The sequence below is a fragment of the Halichoerus grypus genome, chromosome 14 (assembly GCF_964656455.1).
Source record: "Halichoerus grypus chromosome 14, mHalGry1.hap1.1, whole genome shotgun sequence".
NCBI lineage: Eukaryota > Metazoa > Chordata > Mammalia > Carnivora > Phocidae > Halichoerus > Halichoerus grypus.
Genome location: NC_135725.1, coordinates 96358 through 104425, shown reverse-complemented (window position 1 = coordinate 104425; position 8068 = coordinate 96358). Strand labels below are relative to the sequence as shown.

At 39.8% G+C, this 8068-nt stretch overlaps 1 long non-coding RNA gene across 1 annotated transcript; it reads left to right on the top strand.

Annotated features, from left to right (window-relative positions):
* Positions 1-4233: 4233 nt before the first annotated feature.
* On the top strand, positions 4234-7550 carry LOC144380167 (uncharacterized). The gene is made up of 2 exons (XR_013444002.1): positions 4234-4300; positions 7241-7550. It is a non-coding gene; the product is annotated as an uncharacterized LOC144380167 (long non-coding RNA).
* The last annotated feature ends 518 nt before the right edge of the window (positions 7551-8068 follow it).

The window sequence follows — 8068 nt, the reverse complement described above, 5'->3', positions numbered from 1 at the left end:
TAAACTCTGAGTACAAGAACACCAAATATGTGGGGGAGGATAAAAGTGTAGAGTTTTTGTATGCAATTGAAATTTAAAACCGAGGGTTATAACTACAGGATATTCTATGCAAGCCTCAAGTTAACTGCTGGAGTCGGCCGGGGTGGGTCTCTCGTAGGAAAGGACGGCGTCGGCGAATGAGGAGACACAGACACAGGATCAGGTTGCAAGCATCTCCTCCTGACAGCCTCGGAGGAACTTTATTTATATGTTAGGATATTTTTGTTTTTCCAAATCTTAGATCATTTTCTGGATTACAGCCATAGCCTTCTTTCATTTTTCCTTTGTAATGATTAACATGACCTTTATTGATTTCCACTTATTGGCTTTCGCTAAAACTAAAAAACAGTACGCAAAGAGAAAGGTGCTAGACAGAGCGTGACCGTCTTGTTATTTTGTTCTATAGAAACTAATTCTTCGTGGAATTAGTTTCATTATGATTGCTTAGATAGGCGTAACTAAGATGAGTAGTCACTTTATCATGAAACCCCAGAAATATTCCCACAATTATAAAGATTGCCATAAACAAAATGAAAGAGAATAGCAGGAGCCAGCTGTGGAGTCTCCTGTTTTCAGGATCGTCCCCCATACTTGGACCTTGTCAAACAGCATGAGTAGCTTGGCTCGTGCCAGTTAACTACAAAGAAAAAACCTATAGTAAATACACAAAAGATAAAGATAAAAGAATCAAAGAAAATCACTAAAATCATCAAATAACGAAGATAAGCAAGAGTGGAAGAGAGAGACAAAACAACTGAGAAACAAAACAAAAGAGGGGCGCCTGGGTGGCTCAGTCGGTTGAGTGGCCCTCTTGATTTTGGCTCAGGTCATGATCTCAGGGTCCTGGGATTGAGTCCCATGTCTGGCTCCGGCTCAGCGGGGCGTCCGCTTGAGGATTCTCTCCCTGTCCCTCTGCCCCTCCCGCTCACCCTCTCTCTATAAAATAAATAATCTTTAAAAAAAAAATTTTTTTTTAAATAAAAGGGATGGGGGTCCAGGGTTGCTCAGTTGTTAAGCGTCTACCTTAGGCCTCAAGTCATGATCCCAGGGTCCTAGGATCGGGCCCCACATTGGGCTCCCTGCTCAGTGGTGAGCCTGCTTCTTCCTCTCCCTCTGCCGCTCCCCCTGCTTGTGCTCTCTCGCTCGTTCTCTCCTTCTCTCTCTTAAATAAATAAAATCTTAATAAGTAAATAAATGGGCTATATTAAGTCCTCATTTATCAATAATTAAATATACTTGAATTAAGCACACCAGTCAAAAGGCATACAGTGATTGAATGGTTAAAAAAATATGATGTAGTGGTATGCTGTCTACAAGGGACCCCCCCTTTAGATTTAAAGACACATAGGCTAAGAGTGAAAGGATGGGAGGGGCGCCTAGCTGGCTCAGTCAGAAGAGCGTGCAACTCTTGATGTTGGGATTATGAATTCATGGGGCTTGAATGTGAAGATTACTTAAAAAATAAATCTTTAAACAAAACTTTTTAAAAGAGAAAGAAAAAAAGAAAAGATGGGGAAAATATTATATACAAACGGTAACCAATGGAAAGTAGGGGTGGTGTAATTATATTATACAAAATAGACTTTAAGTCAAAACCTGTCTTTAAAGACAAGGTCATAATGATTCAACAGTAAGATACAACAATTACAAAAATATACACACCCAGCATCTGAGCACCTAAAGTACAGGCCAATATTCTTAATGAATACAGATGCAAAACTCCTCAGTAAAATATTAGCAAACTGAATTCAAGAGCACATTAAAAGGACCATACACCATGACCAATGGAATTTATCCCTGGGACACAAGGATGGTTCAATGTACACAATAAATATGATACACCACATAAACAAAATGAAAGAAAAAAAACCCACCACATAATCATCTAAACAGATACAGAGAAAACATTTGACAAAATGCAATATCTTTCATCATTAAAACTCAACAAAATAGGCATAGAAGGAGCCTAACTCAACACAATAAAGACCATATATGAAAAGCCCTAATCTAACATCATAACAAATGGGGAAAAAATGAAAACTTCCCATCTAAGATCTGGCACAAGGCAAGGATGCCCACTTTAGCCACCTCTCTTTAATGTAATACTGGAAGTTCTAGCCAGAGAAACTTGACAAGAAAAAGAAATAAAAGACATCTAAATGACAGGTGAAGTAAAATTACCTTTGCAGAAGACATGATATTATATAGAGAAAACCCTAATGACACAACAACAAAATTAACTATTAGAAATAATAAACACGGGGCGCCTGGGTGGCTCAGTCAGTTAAGGGCCTGCCTTTGGCGCAGGTCATGATCCCAGGGTCCTGGGATTGAGCCCCACATTGGGCTCCCTGCTCAGTGGGGAGTCTGCTTCTCCCACTCCATCTCCCTTTGCCCCTCCCCCACTTGTGCTCACTCTCTCTCTCAAATAAATAAATAAAATCTTAAAGAAATAATAAACACATTCAGTGAAGTTGCAGGACACAAAAATCAACATGCAGAAGTCGATCAATATTCCCAAAGGAAATAATAAAACAAATAGACTTCCCCCCAATCATTCCATAGCTTTGTAGGGAATGAATTTGAGAAGGGTGAGAACAAAAGTATGAGGCTACTTCAGTGGTCCATGTAAGTTGTGGTGGTGACTTGAATAGGGTGATGGCAGTGGGGATGGAAAGATACAGATTGGAGGCAGAACCAAAAGGGCTTATTTAAAAACTGGATATAGGAGCAGTGTGCTTAGAATAGCCGGGTTGCTCAGATCCTCTGTGCACAAGTGAAATACCTAGAATGGTGGGATTTTCACTGAGACTAGGGTCTGGGAATTGCTTACTAAAGACAGTGGTGCTTCTGGTGGAGTCATGGGCCTTGAAAGCGAAATAGAGCAATTGCTGAGGTTCTATGAGTGTAACAGCATGGCAGACATTAAGAAAACAAAAAGTAAAAGGAACTGTACTCAGGAGTGCAGGAGTGAAACACACTAGGATCCCATCACCGGTGCAAGACTTAATTCCTTTGATACCCCAGCATACCTTCTCACTCCACATCACCTTCCCCTTAACACACACGCATATGTGCACACCTGCTCAAAAGTACTTCTTTAACTGCACACACAGACTTGCAGTATTTCTTCTAGGCAGCTCCTAGAAGAGGTTTTTGAAGGCAAGGTGCCTAGTAAAATGCCAGTTCTGAAGAAATAGCTTCTATATACCATATATTTTCTAAGAAGAATAACAGAATCAGCCATTCAGGTTATACACTGAAATCCTGCTGTGGTTTCCATTGGAGGTAGTAATTTATAATAAGATGTCAAAGATGAAAATTGCCCTGGATGGGATTAATGACATTTTAGACTTGGCAGAAAAGAGTAGTGAACTTGAAAATAGCAATAGAGGCTACGCAAAATAACACAGATTGAAAACAGAAACTGGAAACAAAGTGGAGCTCCTCGGTGTGTGCAGATCCACACATTAGCTTAAAATACAGTTCAAGGCCCTAGAGGAGAATGCGAGGGGCACAGAAAGTGTTTGAAGAAATAATAGCCAAAATTTTACAAATTTGATGAAGTCTATAAACTCACAGATCCAAGAAGCTCCAGAATCCCTAAGGACAAGAAACATGAAGAAAACTACACCAAAGCACATCATAATTAAATTGTTTAAAACTGATTATAAACAGAAAATCTTAAAAGCAGCCCCCAGAAAGAGACACATCATATACAGAAGAGCAAAATGAGAATGAGAGCATACTTTTCTTGGTAACAATGCAAGCTAGAAGACAGTGGAGCAATATTTTTAAAGTATTGAAAGAAGAGGAAAGGTCAACCTCAACCTAGAATTCTAACATTTATTTTGTTCAAGTTGTTTCATCTTTGGCCACTGGGGCTCTTTCAGGTTTTCTCCCGTGTCCTCTAGAGAAATCACTTTTTAAAAAAAGAACTGTTATTTTCTGACACTACGAGATGCCCCAGTTTCATCTTGCATTTTCTCAGCCCAGCCCTGCAGTCAGCTGTTTCTGATTCCTTTTATTAGAGTGGTACTTAAAAACCAAGATTTGGGTGGTGGGGTGCTTGTTGCTACTGAGGTGTCAATGTACCTTGGCCCTTTCATGTGTGCACATATCTGTATTTCCATATCTGTCTGTTGTTTGAAAGGATTCACTTCAGTTGGTCCCCCCTTTTCTTCATGGAGAACTATCCTTACTTAATCTTCCTAATTCCTTGCATTACAGAGTAATTCCATTTAGCAAATTTGGTTAAAAGGTAAATGTGATTTACCTTTTGTTTTTGTTTTTTTTTAAACGTTTTTTTAAGATTTTATTTATTTATTCATTTATTTATTTGTCAGAGAGAGAGAGAGAGAGGGAGAGAGAGCACAAGCGGGTGTGGGGGGGGGGCGGACAGCAGGCTGAGGGAGAAGCAGGCTACTCGCTGAGCAGGGAGCCTGATGCAGGACTTGATCCCAGGACCCTGGGACCATGACCTGAGCTGAAGGCAGATGCTTAACTGACTGAGCCACCCAGGCGCCCCGTGATTTACCTTTTTGAAACAAAGTGTATGTCAGGCTGTAGTGGATGCTAGGATGATTCAGAATCAGATGGGACAGGCAAACATTTCAGAAGGAAGGATGGAATTTTGAGTGAGCCAGGGAGACAAAGAGTTTATTCTATAATGTGTGTGAACTATGTAAAAGGCGAGGAACTTAAGGACTTTCTTCCTTGCCCTACTTCTCTCTGTTTCACATGCTAAATGTGTGTTGCTGCCACCTGATACAATCTCTATGCCTAACGCAGGAATTATTGCTGATGTAGGTCAGCTCCTCCTTTTCCTTGCCACCCCCTCATAATCAGTTATCGAATGTTACTTACAGCCTTTCTCACCTACCTCTCTTTCCCTACCCACACATCCAAGCAACCATCATGCCCTATTTATTCTATATCTCAAGTCATTCTGCACCTGCTCACTCCCACTGCCAGTGCCCTAGTTCATACCCTTCTCATCTCTCAGTAATTTAGTGTCTTTATCTTTGGGTTTACTTCCATCTATGTATGCACTCTTCAAACAAAATTGGTATTTCCAATACAAATCCATCTTAGGTCATTTCCTTGCTAAAAATTCTTCAAGGTATCCTATTTTTATGCAAGGTAAATTTCTCTGCCAACATGTAATTGTCTAAATGTTCAAAAACATAATTCTCACCCAAAGGGTTAGTGAGCACATGCCAATATTTCATTTATTTTATTTTAATTCCAGTTAGTTAACATACAGTGTTATGTTAGTTTCAGGTGTACAAGATAGTGATTCCACACTTCCATACATCAGCCGGTGCTCCTCCTCCTTACTCCCCGTCACCTATTTCACCCATGTCTCCCCTACTTCCCTTCTGCTAACCATCAGTGTGTTCTCTATAATTAAGAGTCTGTTTCTTGGTTTCGCTCTCTCTCTCTCTTTTTTTCCCCTTTGCTCATTTGTTTTGTTTCTTAAATTCCACATATGAGTGAAATCATTTATTTTATTAATAAGGGAACACATAAAGTGAGTTCAGAAGAGAATCTGAAAAAGTAGGTGAGAACAAAAGTGAGTGAGAACAAAAGGAATAATGATTGCTAAATTAGAGGCAGCCTTAGTTAATGTCCTGTAGCCAACACCCTCATCTTTCTGCCATTGACTCACTGAGCACTGTGGTGCTTTCCTTAGTTAATGTCCTGTAGGGCAATTAAACTGTAATATTTGGGGTTATCTAATTTTCCCACCATAGAAAAAAGCAACTGATCAGTTTCTTATAGTCTAACTTCTACCTTTACAGGGCTGTACATGTCTGGGCCTAATCAATAATAAATAGTTAAAAATAAATAATCAGTTCTTTTCCTAGAGAGTTAGCTGACCCTTAGGTGGGATTGTTGAGCAATTGTCTTCTAGTACGATGTTGATGGATATGGCATCTTTTTAATTTCCAAGTTTGGGGAAATTTTTCCTAGCACTATCAGTGACTACTCTGATAGTGTACTTTTTAATCCACTCAATCCTGGCACACACTACAAACTTAAGGGAACTTAGGTCACTGGTGTTCAAACAGGGATATGTATACCCCATGGGATTTGGGAAGACTTCCAGAGGTTCCATGGCCATGAATAGCTTTTAGATAACCAATTTCCAGATTCTCACCTTAGGTGTGTACTCTTTTCTACAGCTAACCTGCTCTAAAAAGCATCTCTGTTCCGCAAGTTCTTCTTTCTCACCTTCGCTTCCACAGCCACCTTTCTCCTACTTCACCAAAGCCCCTCACCCATTCCAGATCTGATTGTGGAGCATGGATTTAAATACTTCTGAGGGCTAAACAAGGGGATAGTTTGAGAATGCCTCACCCCTGAGAGAGTGTTTTATCTAAGCAACAGGCTCTTGTCAAGTCTCCCGTCACAGACTTTTAATACCGTGTTTATTTGAATTAAACAAAAAAATTAAGATTTTTCTGTCAGAACGTGAGTTGGATTTGGCTGATTGGTTTGACGATGAGGACCGGCTTTAGCAAGTAGGTCAAAGGGTGGTTATTTTCTATAAAGCAGACGAGTCAAATTGGTTCCAAGAGTTTGACAATACTATGTTAAAAGCCTGTCTGCAATACCTGGCAAATAAATTCTTTGTATATGTAAACTAAGGATAAGGCAATTTAAATAACCTAAAAATGTGTGTGGTGTTGAATAGGTTGTTTGTTTGCTTGTTATTTAACATTCTTTTAAGGAACAACGATCAGAACCCTGAAGCCAATTGCCTGGGAAGAAAATTCAAGAACTCCAAACTCCATCTGACGCCATAGCCAACACCCTCATCTTTCTGCCATTGACTCACTGAGCACTGTGGTGCTTTCCTTGTTTAGTGCTGCTTCTCCCTTCAGCCTGGTCAGCTGATCTTAGCTCCACTGATACGACTTTAGCACTCTGAATGTTGGCTCAAAGCTCACCTTTCGGTCCCCATTTATCACTGTCTCTGGTTGAACAGTAGAATGCTCCTAGGACTTGATCCCATTCTGGCTTTCTGTGGAGTGTGGTTGGGAAGGGCAGGTCAACCAATGTAGCCTGGCCCATATTACTGTGAAAATCAATAAAGGGAAACCTCACTAAAGTAGACTTGAGAGGCTGGAAGGGGAAGCTCCAAGGGAGAGCAGTACTATTCGACATTAATTATAGAAAGAAATGTCAATTACAGGCTCCAGCAGAAGAATCTTCAGCAGGAAAGAATTGTCAATTTCAGGCCCCAAAAGAAAAATGTTGACTGCATCTCCCCAAGAAATCAACTATCACTGCAACTCAGCCAGTGAGAAACTCACCACCTTGAACTCTTGCTTTTCTTCAATGGATGTTCATTCAAAACAACCCCTCCCAACTTCCTCCATCTTCTTCATGAAATCATAGTTCTCTCTTAGTTTGTTGGACTCGCCTTTGGTTTTGCTATAGCTTGCATGTTCTGATTTGCAATTCTGTTATTCCCAAATAAAACCATTTTGCTGGTAAAATAACTGACAGTTTTATTTTTAAGGTTAACATTACAATAAAATTTAAAGTTCCTGGTGTCTTTCTCTGTGGCTGCTACCTTTTACCTTGTGCATACTTCTTTTTTATTGTACTCATTACAACTATTCATTTACCAAACAGCCTGTATTTCTTTGTAGACTCTCATCTTTTTGAGAAAAATACTTTTTATAATTATCCACTGACAAATAGTTGAATTGAAATAAACTCAACTGACCCAAATAAGCTGAACTGAACTAGAAATATCTTAAGAACAAGTCTGTGTCTTATTCACAATTTGTGCCAGTGTCAACACACAGAAAGAAGAATAGCACATTTACTGAGAGTTAACTGAATGTCAAGCCTGTACTAACCCATTAATACACAGTCGGTGCATCAGGAGAAACCTGTGGACGTTGTCTGCACTTAAAATGCAGGAAAACAGAAATAGATTAGTTTTGGCACTTAAAGACATGCCACCAATAATGAGTGGTGCTGCCAGGGCTCAAACTGGGGTAGAATGACC